This window comes from Hevea brasiliensis, chromosome 1 (genome assembly GCF_030052815.1).
Source record: "Hevea brasiliensis isolate MT/VB/25A 57/8 chromosome 1, ASM3005281v1, whole genome shotgun sequence".
NCBI lineage: Eukaryota > Viridiplantae > Streptophyta > Magnoliopsida > Malpighiales > Euphorbiaceae > Hevea > Hevea brasiliensis.
In genome coordinates this window covers 102,637,168-102,655,464 of record NC_079493.1, presented here as the reverse complement: position 1 = coordinate 102,655,464, position 18,297 = coordinate 102,637,168, and the positions used below count along the sequence as shown (strand labels likewise).

General features: G+C 30.2%; 1 pseudogene; it reads right to left on the bottom strand.

The window, feature by feature from the left end:
• Positions 1-7,341: 7,341 nt before the first annotated feature.
• On the bottom strand, positions 7,342-17,934 carry LOC110634907 (acetylserotonin O-methyltransferase-like; annotated as a pseudogene).
• Between the last annotated feature and the right edge of the window lie 363 nt (positions 17,935-18,297).

The window sequence follows — 18,297 nt, the reverse complement described above, 5'->3', positions numbered from 1 at the left end:
ATAGAGCATATAGAGTCTTCAATAAGAGAACCTTAGTTATTAAGGAGTCAATGCATGTTGTATTTGATGAAGCTAACTCCTTTAGTCCTAGAAAGGATATTTCTTGTGATGATGATATTGTATGTAATCTTGATGAGTTGACTCTTGAAGATCCTCAATCTAGTGGAATTCAATATCAACACATGGAAGATCCCTTGAAGGACTTGGAAGTTAATCAAGTTGAGCCTCAAGAGCAACAAGGTCAACCAGTTTCATATCAAGAAGTTGAACAAAATCTACCCAAAAATTGGACATTCAAGAAGGATCATCCTAAAGACCTAATCATTAGTGATACATCAAAAGGGGTAACAACTAGATCCTCTCTTAGAAATATATGTAATAACCTTGCATTCATTTCTCAAATAGAACCTAGAAGCATAGATGAGGCCATTAATGATAAGAGTTGGGCACTTGCAATGCAAGAGGAGCTCAATCAGTTTGAAAGGAATAAGGTTTGGACCTTAGTTCCTAGGCTAAAGGACCATCCATCTATAGGCACCAAATGGGTGTCTAGAAACAAATTAGATGAGGATGGAAACATAATTAGAAATAAAGCTAGGTTAGTAGCCAAAGGCTATAACCAAGAGGAGGGCATTGACTATGATGAAACCTTTGCCCCCATAGCTAGATTAGAAGCCATTAAAATCTTGCTTGCATATGCATCATACATGAATTTTAAGCTTTTCAAAATGGATGTTAAAAGTGCTTTTCTAAATGGTTTTATTGATGAGGAGATATATTTTGAGCAACCTCCTGGTTTTGAAAATCATGAGTTTGCAAACCATGTTTTTAAATTGACTAAAGCCTTGTATGGTTTGAAACAAACTCCTAGAGATTGGTATGAAAGGCTTAGCAACTTTCTTTTGCAAAATCGTTTTTCAAAAGGAAAAATTGATACAACTCTTTTTGTTAAAAATCATGTAAATGACATCATTGTAGTACAAATATATGTTGATGATATTATATTTGGTGCTACTAATGAGTGTTTGTGTGAAGAGTTTGCTAATACCATAAAGAGTGAGTTTGAGATGAGCATGATGGGAGAACTCAAGTTCTTCCTTGGGCTTCAAATCAAGCAAGCTAAGGATGGCATCTTCATCAACCAAGCCAAGTACACCAAAGAATTGATCAAAAGGTTTGGGATGGAGAATAGCAAGCCAAGTAGAACTCCAATGAGCACAAACACCAAACTTGACAAGGATGAAAAAGAAAAAATGGTTGATGAAAAGCTTTATAGAGGTATGATTGGTAGTCTCTTATATCTCACAGTTAGTAGACCAGACATTATGTTTTCCATATATTTATGTGCATGTTTTCAATCATGTCCTAAAGAGTCTCATTTGCATGCTGTTAAACGTATTCTCAAATACTTGAATGGTACATTGCATTTAGGTCTATGGTATCCTAGAAATGCATCCTTTGATTTATGTTCCTACTCGGATGCCGACTTTGCTGGAAGCATCCTTGATAGGAAGAGTACCTCAGGTACTTGTCAACTCCTAGGACACTCTTTAGTTTCTTGGTGTAGCAAGAAACAAAACTCGGTTGCACTTTCCACGGTTGAAGCCGAATATGTAGCTGCAGGTCATTGTTGTAGCCAAATACTTTGGATCAAACAATAATTGAGAGACTTCAAAATATCTTTTGATCACATACCTATTAAATGTGATAACACAAGTGTAATCAATTTGACTAAGAACCCCATACAACATTCTAGAACCAAGCATATAGACATTAGACATCATTTTATATGTGATCATGTATTAAACGGTGATGTTGTTCTTGAGTTTGTTGATACACATCACCAATTAGCTGATATCTTTACAAAACCTTTGTGTGAAGATAGGTTTAATTTCATTAAGAGAGAATTAGGCATGCTTAACAACCTTAATGCTTGAAATTGTGATTTATTGTTCACGTTATTGTTCACATGAACAAAATATGGGTTTCCTATTTTTGGTTGCCAAATGATCACAATACTATTCCTTATTAATTTAGATTATTCTCCTTGATTGTTTTATGAAGGTTATTTGCCAAAATTCTATTGTTGATTTGAATAGACTCCTTGATGGTTTTACAAGTTCTATGCAAATGAAATTAGTGAATTTGTATTAAAGTCTTCTTGGCTCTTTGTAGGCTATTCTTAAGAATAGTTGTTTATGCTGCCTCTAGATTAAACATACACTAGATAGGTTGTTTGAGTGTCTAAACAATATAGTTATATTCATGATAGGATTAAAATCCAATAAGTTATGCCTTGTCTTAGAATTGCACCTTGTAAGTTTGCCATTATATGAAGAAGTGCTCTTATAATCTTTATATATTGCCATATGTTCTTATATCTTTTGGCATGGTAGTATCTTTCCTTTTAGAGTGTATTTTGATGATGCCAAAAGGGGGAGATATATAGCTAGTGGATGAATTAGCTAAGTGGATGAATAATTCCAAATGTTAAGCTTTAAACATGATATATAAATGATGATTTAGTGGGATACATGTTTTGGGTATACTTATATGATGCTTCTTGGCAATCATTTGATACATATTCTAAATTGTTTTTGATATAAAAATAACCTTACATCATCATTCACCTAGGACTCATGGCATTGCATTCATTGAGTCAAAGCCTCTCTTATGTGCTCTCCAAATTCTATTTATTAAGGCAAAATTTGTTTTTGAAAGGGGGAGTACATTAAGGGGGAGAATTTCTGAAAAACACACACTTTATTTGTGCTTAATTTTTCTTATCCACTAATTGTTTGTCATCATCAAAAAGGGGGAGATTGTTGAACCTAGGTGTCTTAACCCATGTTTTGATGATAATAAACAATTAGTGTGCTACTAATATACTTTGGAAGTATTTGTGTTGAGTTCGTAGGTCCTAGATTTAAAATTGCCAAATTGCTTCAAATCAAGGTTAAGGAAGAGTAAGATAAGGAAGTAAACATTTATGGAACTCTACAATGTAACTTTTATTTATTTTATATCTTATAAATCTCATTTTATTAATTGTATTGGCTCAAGTCTAAGTGGTACTAAGAATATCTTGTTCAACTTAGTTTTCACCTAATTCTTTATCAAGGAAAAATTAAATAAATTTTTCAAAAATGCAACATTAATTTTGAAGTATTTTAGTTGCAAAATACATTGAATTAGCTTTCCAATGGCTCAAACAGATAAAAAATCTGAGTTCGGATAAAAAAGTTATGAATTTTTTAAACTCTTAATTTCTTAGTGTCTTTACTTATAATTTTTTCTTAACCAAGGGGGACTAAAATGAAATATTCACATTTGAGAAATGCAAATTTGTTTTTGAAAGTGTTTTCATTAAAACTTTTATCAAATTAGCTTTCCAACGGTTCAAAAGGATTGAAAATCCGAGTTCCGATCAAAAAGTTATGCATTTCTGAAGCCTAAGTGTCCTTTTGACACTTTCTGTCCAGAGACCACTTTGGCAGCTGAAAGTGGGAAGTTTGGCCACTGAAGTTCACTCTTTAAATCATGATTTTTTATCATTAAAAATCATTTTGTCCAGAGAGCACTCCGACAGCCAAAAGTGGGAATTTCGGTAGCCGAAAGTGACTTTTCAAAAGCTATTTTTTTTTAGCACTTCAACCTTTGGCAACCAAAGTAAATAACTCCGGCAGCCAAATTTAGATTTTTGCAACTCGATAAAATAAGGTTTTGGGTGGTTGAACGTCTAGTTTTGCATTTAATGCACTCCCAATGGCTATTTTCTTGCAAAAACTATAAATAGGCATCATTTATGATCGGAAATAAGTTTTACAGCAACAATCTTTTGAAAATTTATTGTGCTCTAAAGATTTTCTTTATTCTCTCTCTAGAACTTGAGCTACCATAGTTAATGTTGAGAACTTGATATTTGAGTTGTAAATTCATTGTTCTGAGAGTTCATTCAAGGTTGTTGTGAGCACTTATTGTAATTTTGAGTGTGATAGAGCTTTAATTAGCTCTTGAGTGTAAAGGAATTTGTAAAAGAGCAAGGGTTTGCTCTTATGATGATTGTAAGTGATTTATTATTCACCCAAAGAAGAATTTTAATGGAGTTAACTCTCAAGGAAGGCCTTGAGAAGAGGACGTAGGCTTGGGATAGCCGAATCTCTATAAGTTTTTTGTGTCATCATTCTTCCTCTACTCTTCTTTATGCTTAAATTTCTTTTAATATTTAATTTTGCAATTAGAACCCAATTCACCCCCTTCTTGGGTTGCTACAAGGGACAACAAAACTATTTTATTATTTTAATGTTCTTATGACTAAAACTTATTAAATTTAATTTTAAATTATTTTTTAATACTCTCTAACTGGTATATTTTAAAAAAATGTTTTTTTTTTCAACAACAGCTCAAATAACAATGCCAAACAAACCCTATGTTATTAAGACTGGGTATAGGGTTGCTTTTATACATTCTTTTGAGAAGGCTGGATCCTCCTCCTCGGAGAGTTCGAAGTTATGGAAGCTGGTTTGGAAACTTCTAATGGAAGTGTCAAATTTCCTATGACGAGCCTTATTGGATATTCTTCCCTCACGGGTTGTTCTTCATAGTCTGTTCTGCTATACTACTATTTCTGTGATGCTACAGAGACTTTCGTTCATCTTTGTAGAGACTGCCTGATAGTTCGTGATGTTTGAAGATGTTGTGGTTTTGCTTTGGCGGTGGATTGTGCTAGATCGTCTTTCAAAGGTTGGTTCTCGAGTGTTTTGGACCTTCTATCTTCTGCTAAGCTAGCAAATTTTAGCACTGTTTGCTATAATATTTGGTACTTAAGAAATAAGTTTTTATTTGATGGTGTGCCATTAAGAATCCAGAGTGTGATCTCTATTGTTCAGCATATATGTGGCGTGCATATTCGGACTGATATTTCAGCTTTAGGTGACGCTGTCAATGGTTCTGTTGTTTCTGACATCCCCCGTTGGAGTCTGCCTGCTGCTGGGGTTGTTAAGCTCAACATAGATGCTAGTTTTTTGGGTCAGGATTCAGTTAGGATGGAAATGGTATGCCGAGATGATTCTGGTTCAGTCCTTGCTTGTGCTTTTAAACAGCTGCATTGTAGCTAAGATTCCTTTTTTTTGGAAGCTAAAGCTTTCACCTATACATGGATTGCAGCTTGCTTTGGATTTTTCCTTTTTCCTCTGTGGTTATGGAATCAAATTGCAAGTTTATGGTTAATAAGCTTTGTGAGGATGTTAATCTTCGAAATGGTTTGGGTATGGTTATTGTAAACTGCCTTCACCTTCAACATCAATTTGTGTAGTGCTCGTTGTCTTTCACTCGATGTACATGTAATTTAGGCATACACATTATTTGGCTAAATCAAATCTTGTGTCTGAAAAGGAGTATGTGTGGATTGAGGAATTTCCTCCTTTCCTTTCCTCTTGGATTGATTCTAATGTAATGCCTTATTCTTAGTCAATGAAGTTGTTGCTTTTTATACAAAATTAAAATTTTTAAAAGCCAATTGCATCAAAAATACCAAAACGTTTACAAGAATTCGCGATTATATCTTATTTTTTTAATTGTGTAAAAATATCAAACCTTTAACATTTGTCAACATTGTATCTAGGGACTAAATTAAATTTAGAAACATTAATAATAACTAAAATATAATCTCTAAAATTTTATTTGATTAATAAAATAATCTATCATTTTAAACTTTATAATTAAATATTATTTATTACATAAAATATATTTTACATTTATTTTTAATTAAAATTTTACACTAAAAATATTTTTATTGATTGAAAAAGTAATTATGTTAATAGTTTTTTAGTTGCATTTTGTTTTTGCTCTATGTGATATGTGAATTACATTATGAAAAATCTTAATTTATTTAGAATAACCTTAAAAATTAATTAAAGGTCAACCGTACAATTTATATGACATGATCCAAACATAATTTATTTAAATTTAATTATATTCAATGAATTTAACTTTAATTTGAAAGTGAAATGAATAAAATTTATTTTCTTAAACAAATTAATATTTTGATTGTAATTCGTCACTCAAAAAAAATTTTTTTTATATAACGAGTCAATGGACAATTTAAAATAACTCATAATTCCAAATAATACAATTTGACATGATTTCGTTTAAAATAATAATAAATTCGCTCTTGGCTGCTTCGATTCCGGTGGGGTAGCTAATTCTCGCTAGATTGCGAGTTAGTGTGCTCTGTGTTTGTTTCTCGCTTTTGTTATTAATAATAATAATAATAATAATAATAATAATAATAATAATAATAATAATAATAATAATAATAAATTCAAGATTGTTTAAAATTTAACATAATTAATTTAAAAAATTTGTATATAATATTTGAAATCCATATTTTTTTTATTGAAAAAAGAATTAACTTAATATTTTACATTTTATTTTTAATACATAAATTTATTTGATTTGATTAAAAAAAAATTTAAATTACTTTGAGCCAATAAAAATATTTTTTAGCATAAAATTTTAGTTAAAAATAAATATAAAATATATTTTATATAATAAATATATTTTATATAATAAAAAATAATATTTAATTATAAATTTAAAAATAATATACTATTTTATTAATCAAATAAAATTTCAGAAATTATAATATAATTCACCATTAACTTTTTTTAATTCAATTTAGTCTTTTGAATATGTCAAAAGTTTGATATTTTTCACACACAATTAAAAAAAAAATTATATAATTGTACATTCGTGTTTTTAAATTACAATTAAAATTTTTTTTTTGCAGATTCTTGTATTCAAATACACCAATTTTAATTATATATGATTTTTATTTATTTAATTTCAATTGAAGTGTATACATATATATATATATATATATATATATATATATATATATATATATATACTGAATTTTTATTAATTGACTTTTTGGTATGGTACCGAATACGTACCTAAGAAAATTACACAATTTAAACTTGGACATGTTTAATTTTAAATATTTTAATTGATTTCATAAAATATTTTTTTATTAATAACTAATATTTCAAATAATTAAATTTTATTTATTTCAATATATATATATATATATACACGCGCACACATCTCAAAACCAATTCGTACCCGATTCCCTAATCACTCACATATATTTAATATGCAAATGCAAATTTGGATTGAATAATTATGAGGAGCACAAAATCAGCCAAATAGTGGAAAATATCACAAATTGAAAAACAAAACCCATCATAGCAATCTTCTTTTGCAATAAAAGCATAAAAAAGCAAGCTAAGAATATGTCAAATGACTATAAGCTTTGGAACCCAAACTTGGAGGTGGTGATCAAGGAAAAGCCTTAATAACAGAATTCACTTCTCTGATAGGCCTTACAGTGTGACAGCTAAAATCAGCCTCGCCTGAAAGAAAAATAGCAGCAAAAGTGCAAAATTGGCAATTTAAAAATTTTTGAACTTTAATGTTTCATGTAACATGTAAATTTATTATGCTATTGCAAAAACATATTTAGGTTACAACAGTTGTAACTCAATTACTAAAAAACCTATTTGTCATTAGGAAACTTAAATATTAAAATTATTAAGATAAAATTAAGAATTTTACTCATATAGGCGCAAAATTTCATTCAGCACCTAATACGGGAAGTTTAGATCACCAAGAGTCGATCCTCTAATCCGTCCACACGAACAAGATGACCAAAGCATCAATTTTCACCCAAAACTCCTTTGTGCTTCCTCTCCTTGTCTTGAGCAAGTTTGCACAAAGATGAAGTTTAAGGTTTTTCTTGGTTTTATGCTTATGGAAGTATAGAGAAATAGTTTCTCTAACTTTAATAAATTCCTCTTGAATTAAGAACGAAAAAAAAGGATGGGAGAGCTTGGTTTGAGAGAGAAAAGTAGAAGAAGAAGAGATTAACACTTAATCTTCAAAAGTTGTTATCAAATCTCTAACTATTAGAGATATTTAATTCCCCTTAAAGTCAATTAGTGGTTAACCACTAATGATTATCTCCTTTACAAGTGTCCACATCTAATTCTCTAATTAGATGTGTTTTCGAATTTTGGTTTAGTCACTTATCAAGTTAACTTAAATTAGAGAATTGAAACACTTATTAATTAGTATTATAATTAACCACCAAGTTTTCTCTCTCATGACTCCCTAAATCATTTTAACCAAATGAAAATCTCTTACCTTATAATTAATTAATCAAGGTTATATTTAAACGCTTTAAACATTAACTTGAATACTTCCATTGATGAATTTAGTTTCAAGTTATGTTAGAGATTTTACAATCTAATTGTAAACTAAAAACATTAATTTAATTAATTAATCAAATTAATTATACTTTGATCATGTTATTCTTGTTATACATGACATTCTAGGTTCATTACTAATTGGCAAAGAGAATAATATTAAATATATAATATTATTAGAACTATTCCATACTTAGAGTGAAATTTTCTTACCACTCTTAGTTCTCATAAATCATGTTTGACACCTAGCATAGTATACCACGACTACTCAACTACTAATGAATTAATTTATACTTAACTCATGAATCATGATCATACATACCATGCACTAAAATCTCTCTGTTACATAATCTCAATTCTAGTTAGGGTCATGGTCTATGTCAAACCCTAATTACTTAGAATCATATATCCTCATTTTAATTTCAATTCTTGATTAACAGGACTCTTCAATTAGAAACTCTTTTCTAAATAAGTCTATTTGTCTTGGCCAGTAACTTTATTATCAAGAACAACTAAGATAGACATAGGATTTTCTCTCAATTTACTTAGGGAAACGAATTCCATCTTGACTTAACACCTATCTCCATATATAACTAGTCGGAGCCAACACACGCCTGTATACTCATACCCAGTACAAGTGTGTAAGCTATATCAAACTCAAATCACCTATATAGAAGATAACTGTGTCATCTCAGGTTAAGAGATTATATGCACTATTATGATCTAGATGATAATGTATTGACAAGAGTAAACTCTATGTATATATCATCTTAATGTCACTAGTTTAACCTACTTATCTCATAAGTGCCTTCATGTTTGTTATATGGTATGAGATTCACCATTCCATCTTATTAATATATACTCATACCCAGTACAAGTGTGTAAGCGGTATCAAACTCAAATCACCTATATAGAAGATAACTGTGTCATCTCAAGTTAAGAGATTATATGCACTATTATGATCTAGATGATAATGTATTGACAAGAGTAAACTCTATGTACATATCATCTTAATGTCACTAGTTTAACCTACTTATCTCATAAGTGCCCATCATGTTTGTTATATGGTATGAGACTCACCATTTCATCTTATTAATATTTTATACTAATCTATGGAAGCAAACAAAGGTGACAATCTATATGGATAAATCATACCCAATGAGGTATCCTTGACTGTGAATAAAAATTTATAACACTTGTACTAGATTATTCCGTCACTCATATTCTTAACATCTTAAAATGAAATATCTAACAAGCTGTTAAAGGATTTTTTCAATAAAATTTAAACAATTTAAATTAAAAGAAAAGATGTACACCATTAAATAGGAATTCATATTTATAAGATACAAATTACAAGTTATCCTGTAGGGCATACTACTAACAATTTCTAACTTGCACTAGAGCCAATTACAACAAAATCTAAGGCTTTTTATCAAGTAAAAACAAAACCTAAGATAGACTTTTTATCATCCACATCTGATTGGAAATCACCTCCTCCATAAATCAAGATTAAATCTTTAATTCTTCTCAGGTACTTAAGAATACTCTTAACTGTAGTCCAGTGTTCTAAACCTAGATTAGATTGAAATCTGCTAGTCAAACTAACAGCATAAGTAATATCTAGCCGTGTACACAACATAGCATACATCAGTCTTCTAATTGCTAAAGCATATGGAATTCTTACATCTTTTCTCTTTTTTTAGGTGTCTTTGGAGACATTTCTTTGAAAAGATGGATACCATATCTTATAGGCAATAATCCTTTCTTGGAATCAAGCATGTTGAAACTTTTCAACACTTTTTTGACGCATAGACTTTGGGATAAACCTATTATTCTTTTCAATCTATCTCTATAGATGCGAATTCCCAAAATAAAGGTTGCTTCTCCTAAGTCTTTTATGTAGAAAGTACTAGACAACCAAATTTTTATAGTTGTTAGCATACCAATATCATCTCCTATTAACAATATGTCATCCACATACAAAGACTAGGAAAGTTGTTGTGCTCCCACTAACCTTATTGTATACACATGGTTCATCTTCATTTTTAATAAAACCAAAATATTTAATGGCTTCATCAAAATGTATGTTCCAACTCTTCAAAGCTTATTTTAGACCATAAATAGATCTTTTAAGTTTCCATACTTTAGAGCCATCCTTGGATTCAAAACCCTTAGGTTATTCCATGAAAATATATTCCTCTATGCATCCATTGAGGAAAGCAATTTTGACATGCATCTACCAAATCTCATAACTATAGTATACTGCTATTGCCAATAAAATCCTAATGGATTTTAGCATGGCTAAAGGAGAAAAAGTCTTTTCATAGTTAATCCCTTAACTTTGGAGAAACTCTTTCGCTACTAGCCTTACTTTATAAGTCTTTACCTTTCCATCTGAACCAAATTTTCTCTTAAAAACCCATTTATTTCCTATTAGTACAATACCTTCGAGTGGATTTATAAGGTCCCATGCTTAATTCTTATACATGGAATCCATTTTGGGCTTCATGGAATCTATCAATTTTAAAGAATCTACATCTAATATAGCTTCTTCATAAGTCATAGGATCATCACCATGATCAATTTCTTCCTAAACAAACAACTCTTATTCATTCTCATGAAGAAATCCATATCTATCCAGAGGATGAGATATTCTACTTGATCTTCGAGGAATTGATATGGAGACATTATCAATAAGTATAGGCTCACTGGATAGATCAATATCCATTTTGTCTATTTATTATTCAGAATTCTCTAATTTCAATTCTATCTTCCTTCTTTTGCCACCTTCTTGAATAAACTCTTTTTCAAGAAAAATAGCATCTCTGTTTATCACAACTCTTTGTGCTATAGGAAGATAGAAATAATATCTAAAACTATTTTTTAGATAACCAATAAAATATCCCTTTTAATATTTTATTTCTAATTTATCAGTATTAAGCTTTTTCATATAAGCTAGACAACCACAAATCTTAACATGTTTAAGACTTGGTTGTTTTTCACACATCTCATATGGAGTGGAAGAGACTAATTTGGAAGGGACACGATTTAAAAGATATAAAGTTATTTCTAAAGCATATCCCTATAAAGAGATTGGAAGGTCAACAAAGTTAATCATACTTCACATTATATCCAATAGGGCACGATTTCTCATTTCAGATACACCATTCAACTATGGTATTTCAGGAGGAGTCAATTGAGAAATAATGCCATGTTCTTTTAGAATCTCATTGAATTCAATACTTAAGTATTCAACTCCTCGATATGATATTTAGAGTTTTAATACTTTTTCCTATTTGTTTTTTCATTTTAGATTTGAATTCTTTGAACCTTTCAAAAGATTCATGTTTGTATTTCATTAAATATAAATATCCATACCTGGATATATCATCTGTAAAAGTAATAAAGTGGGAAAAACCTCCTCTTGCCATTTCTTTAAATGGACCACATACATCACTATGTACTAACTCCAAAACTTCTTTAGCTCTTATTCCTTGTCCAACAAAAGGTTATCTAGTCATTTTGCCTTAAAGATAGAATTCACAAGTTGGAGTAGGTTCAAAACCTAATGTGGATAATATCCCTATCTTTTCCATCTTTGTAATCCTGTCTTCTATAATATGACCTAATCTTAAGTGCCAAAGTTGCCTTGGACTTGATTTAGATTCAATGATTACATTACGCTCAATTTGGTTGCTTAGGGTTGTTTTGTTATTATTATCTAAATAATAAAGACCATCTTGCAAATAACTCATGCTAACAATTTTATTTCTAAAATAAATATTGCAAACATCATTTATGAAATGAAATTCATATCCATTATTAGTCAAACTAGATACAGAAATGATATTTTTAAAAGCATTAGGTACATACAAAATATGATCAAAAAACAAAACATATTCTTTTAGAAACATAGATTTAGACCATATGGCTAATGCTGTAACACTTGCTTCATTGCCAATTCGAAGTCTAACATCCTATGCCTTTAAGCTTTCATTGCTTGCTAGTTTCTGCATATCAAAACATATGTGAGAACTTGCACTAGTATCTAAAATCTAAGCTATAGATAAACTATAAGTATTATCAGTATCTAAATAACAAGATATGGACATACTTTCAAAAGGCTTAGCCTTCTTGTTCTTTAGAGATGCCAAATAGTCAGGACAATTTATTTTCTAATGCTCTTTCTTCTAACACTGGAAACATTTTCCCTTGTCTGCAATAGCTTTAGTTTTTTTCTTCTTCTTAGATTAGTTTTTGGATATTCTCCCAAAAGGACTCGAGGAGGAAGTTTTCTTCTTTTTATTGCCTTTCTTCTTCTGGAAGAATAAGTAACTAAAACAACTTCCTTCCCATTATTGCCAGGCATATTATATTATGTAATTACCAGCAAATTTAGTAACCCTTCAAGTGTGCATTCAATCTTAGTCATATAGAAGTTTATGACAAATGATCCAAATGACTCATAAAGGGATTGTAAGATCAAATCTGTATGAAGTGAGAAGTCCATTAAAAACTCAAGTGCCTCAAGCTGCTCAATGAGTATGATCATCTTGTGTGTATAGCCTCCCACATTCATCCCTTCTGTCATCTTCATCCTAAATAATTGCTTAGATATCTCATATCTAGCATTCCTGCAATATTCACCATATAACTCTTGTAAGTGATCTAGGATTTTAGATGATGTATGCATCTTTTCATGTTACTTCTGTAATTCATTAGTCATGGAAGCAAGCATGTAACACTTTGCTATGGTGTCATCCATCTTCCACTTAGCCAAAGTATCATGTTCCTCTTAAGAAGTCCCTTCAGGTAAGGGACCGAGCACTTTTGAGTCCAGAACATATCCAATATGCTTTAAATTAAAGACAATCTTGAGATTTCTTAATCATTCTGAGAAGTTAGGCTCAATTAACCTATTGTTATTGAGTATACCAGCAAGAACGTTAGAGGGTTTTAATGTCATTTTATTAGAATTAACCGTAAAAAGTAACAAGATTCTAATTAGTATATTATACCAAGTAATTAACCAAGATAATCATAGTTTTTTAATAAAATTGGTCATCCCACTAATTTAACAAATCTTACACTTCCAAAATAGGAAACGAAAATCCTAGTTGGAACAGATTTCTAGTAGGTGATTAAATTCTTGTAAATCATTAATCATCCTCAAGTACATATATTCTTGGATTCATGACAATTTATAAGTGATTAATACTTTACTCTTCACATCTCGTGTGAGGTTCAATCAATTATTTAGCTCTTAATGCTCAAAACCTCAAGTACATCCATTCTTGATTTATCTTACATTAGTTAAGTTAAGCCCACTAAGTCAATAAGCATGCAAATTTGAACCTTATTGATCTTAGGTACATCCATTCTTGATCACTAAATTATTTACATACTTACAACATCTCATGTTTCAATAATTACTTTAAGAAGATCTCTTAAACCAAATACATCATTTGTATGTTACCATATCCAATAATGTAAATGTTTAAAACTTCTTAAATAATTGCCTTAGTGGAGAGCTATGATGTAATTTCCAAAATTACACCATTATTAACTTAATCATTTGATTAAAAGATTTCTTGGCCAACTTAGTTACTATTTGGTCTCACTTTGCATATTAATCATTTTTCATGCATATCTCATATACATTCATGAATATATATATCTCATACATACATTCATCAATGGTAATGTACAAGGCATGATCATAGACTATTTTATGAGAATCCAATCCTAGCCACAAGGATTAGATTTTAGGGCATTTAGGTTAACATTCATCTATTAAAACCAAGCTTGACAATCTTCAACTCTTGAAGTTTTGTGCTCCTACTGATCTCCATCAATGATATAAACTCTTTTCTTCTTGTAATTTCCACCAAAGCCAATTACATTAAGTACTCTTGGCATACCAAGATAAAAAATATATATATATATATATATATATATATATATATATATATATATATATATACACACACACACACACATGTAAGCCCAAATAAATGAATTTACAACCTAGGACTAATTATAACAATTTTATAATACATTCCCTTTGTAAATAATAAAAATAATTATTACATTCCCATAAAATAAAAATAAATAAACCAATCACATAGGTCAATCTAAGTTCATAATCATCCTTCATGCATTTCTATATTCAACTCTTGAATAAAAAAATAATTTTTAAATAGCTAATATTAAAAAAAATAATTATTTTCCTTTGTGAATCTCATCTAAAAACATGTTATTTTGGTTGGGGTTATGATTAAACACTTCAACCATAAAGAAAAATTAAAAAAAAAAAAAAAGGAAAAATAACACTTTTGGGCAGAACATATCCTGGTCATATTGAATAACATGCCCCATGTTATGCAACACGGCCTGGGCCGTGTTCTACAATAGGCCCATGTTTTATAACACACCCCATATTATGGAACATGCTCACCCCATGTTTTTCTCTAAAATTACAAATTTCAATAGAATGTTATACAGCCCGTGTTCCAGAACACACCCCAGGCCATGTAACAGGTCTGGAACTCAAAAAATTTTAATTTTAACATTCCAAAATGAATTTTTCTTTATTCCCAACCAACATATAACATGAAATGAAGTTCTAATGGCAAAATAGGGTGGCTCTTATACCAATTAAAAAAAAAAAGCACTAAAGGTGCAAAATTAGGAATTTTAAAATTTTTAAACTTCATGCAACATGCAAATTCATTATGCTATTGCAAAAACATATATTTTAGGTTACAAAACTTATAACTCAATTGCTAAAAAGCTTATTTGTCATTGGAAAACTTAAACCTTAAAATTATTATAAAATTAAGGATTTTACCCATATAGGCATAAAATCACATTCAACACATAATCCGGGAAGCTTGAATCACCACGAGTCAATCCTTTAGTCCGTCCACACGAACAAGATTACCAAAGCACCAATTTTCACCTAAAACTCCTTTGTGCTTCCTCTCTTTGTCTTGACCAAGCTTACACAAAGATAAAGTTTAAGATTTGTCTTGCTTTTATGCTTATGGAAGTATAGAGAAACAACTTTTCTAACTTTAATTCAAGAGTAACAAGTTCAAATTCCTCTTAAACCAAGGATAAAGAAAAGGATGGGTGAGCTTGGTTTGAGAGAGAAAAGTAAAAGAAGAAGTGATTAACACTTAATCTTCAAAAGTTGTTTTCAAATCTCTAACCATTAGAGATATTTAATTCTCCTTAAAGTCAATTAGTGGTTGACCACTAATGATTACTTCCTTTACAAGTTTCGCATCTAATTCTCCAATTAGATGTATTTTCTAATTTTGATTTGATCACTTGTCAAGTTAACTTAAATTATGGAATTAAAACACTAATTAATTAGTATTATGGAAAATATTAATTAACCACTAATTTTTTTGTCTCATGACTTCCTAAGTCATTTTAACCAAATTAAAATCTCTTACCTTATAATTAATTAATTAAGTTTATATTTAAATACTTTAAACATTAACTTGAATACTTCCATTGATGAATTTAGTTTTAATTCATGCTAGAGACTTTGCAATCTAATTACAAATCAAAAGCATTAATTTAATTAATTAATTAATTAATCAAAATAATTATGCTTTGATCATGTTATTCTTATTGTGCGTGACTTTCTAGGTTCATTACTAATTGATAAAGAGAATAATATTAACTGTTTAATATTATTGGAACTATTTCATACTTAGAGTGAAATTCCCTTACCACTCTTAGTTCTCATAAATCATGGTTGACACCTAACTTAGTGTACCATGACTACCCAACTAGTGATGAATTAATTTATACTTAACTCATGAATCTTGATCATACATACCATATACTAAAATCTCTTTGCTACATAATCCTAATTCTAGCTAGGGTCATGGTTTATATCAAACCCTAATTGCTTAGAATCATATGTCCTCATCTTAATTCCAATTCTTGATTAACAAGACTCTTAATCAGAAACTCTTTTTTGAATAAGTTTATTTATCCTGGCCAGAAACTTTATTTATCAAGAACAACTCAGATAGACATAGGAGTTTATCCCTATTTACTTAGGGCAATGGATTCTATCTTGACTTAACACATATCTCCATATATAACAAGTCGAGACCAACATACGCCTATATACTCATACCCAGTATAAGTATGTAAGTGGTTTCAAACTCAAACTACCTATAAACAAGATAATTGTGTTATCTCAAGTCAAGAGATTATATGCACTATTATGATCTAGATGATAATATATTGACAAGAGTAAACTCCATATATATATAATCTTAATGTCACTAGTTTAGCCTACTTATCTTATAAGTGCCCACCATGTTTGTTATATGGTATAATACTCACCATTCCATCTTATTAATATCTCATACTAATCCATGGAAACAAACAGAGGTGACAATCTATATGGATAAATCATACCCAATGAGGTATGCTTGATTGTGAAACAAAATTTATAACACTTGCACTAGATTATTCCGTCAGTCATATTCTTAACATTATGAAATATCTAGCAACCTATTAAAGGATATTTTCAATTAAAAGAAAAAGATATAAGCCATTAAAAATTGAATTAATATTTGCAAGATATAAATTACAAGTTATGCTCTAAGGCATACTACTAACATCCCCAAGTATATATTCCCATTCCTTAAAGGTCTTTTTTTTACCTAAGTTAGTATGAGCCCTCATCACCATGTCCAGCATAAGCCTAACAAACTCAAGCTTGTCATCTTTTGTTTCTCCCACTACAACTTCAACCATTATCACCTTCCCATTATCCTTTAGAATTGCTTCCTTACATTTCTTTAGGATCTTTATGTATTCATCATCATTCCAATTGTGCAGAGCCCACTACAATTCACGCAAGTAAATGAGATTAGTGTTCAGAATTGGAAGCCCATTTTTTTTCCTCGTCGATTGGGCTGCTTTGGTTGAGATTTGAATTCATAATCTCAGGACACATATATATACATATTATATTATGTCTTGAATTCATATATGTAGATTTTTTTTTCCATTATACATACATATTGCATTATGTCTTAAATTCATGATAGAATGAATTTTGCTGATAATTTATAGAAATGTATATAAATATACTATACTGACTATGAGAAAAGCAACATCAACTTTGGGAACACTCTCAAACATGTCACCAGCAACATGCCTAACACCATCATATTCTGGTGTAGTGGAAAGTACATGAGGAAGATCAAAATTAAATCCAGGGACAAGCTTTAACTAACATACTCAGAGCAGTCCCATTAACCCCACTAACATCTATTAGAGTTTTTACCCCATCAAACACCTCAAGACACCTTTCAATCATTCTATGTACAACCATCCTCTCATAACAAGCCATTACATCATCAATTAGCTTGCTATGATCAAGATTTACAATTGCATATTTCCATATGTCATTGTCCTGAGCCACCTCAAATGCTGCAATATTTGGTTACCTCTTGGTTCCTTGACTAGCCATTTCTTGATTTTGAAGATTCAAAGCCCTAATAATGTCTTGAGTTTTGTCATGTTAGCGCAAAGTATGGCCTCTTACCTTTATTGATTCCATCATATTAGCATGAAGCATGGCCTCTTGCCTTTGCTCTAATTCATAAAACATGGCATAATTTTCCATTTCCACTCTTGCCCTCTAGTTCCTTATGCCATTTCTAAGAATCATCGACTCTGGTACCAAGTGATACAAACTATAGAAAGATTGAGCGAGAACCGAGAAGAAGAAGAAGAAGAAGAAGAAGAAGAAGAAGAAGAAGAAGAAGAAGAAGAAGAAGAATTCATGTTTAATTCTTTACATTCATCAAATACATGTTGATTCTACAACTCTATTTGGTTATTATAGCAATTAACAAACTAACCAACTCCCTAATTGATTTGTAACACCCACCATTTTCTGACATTAGAATTTTTATCGATGGAATATTCTGACAAATTTGAAGATTCCATAGACAAGGAAGTGATGGTAAGAAGTGCATGTGTTTAT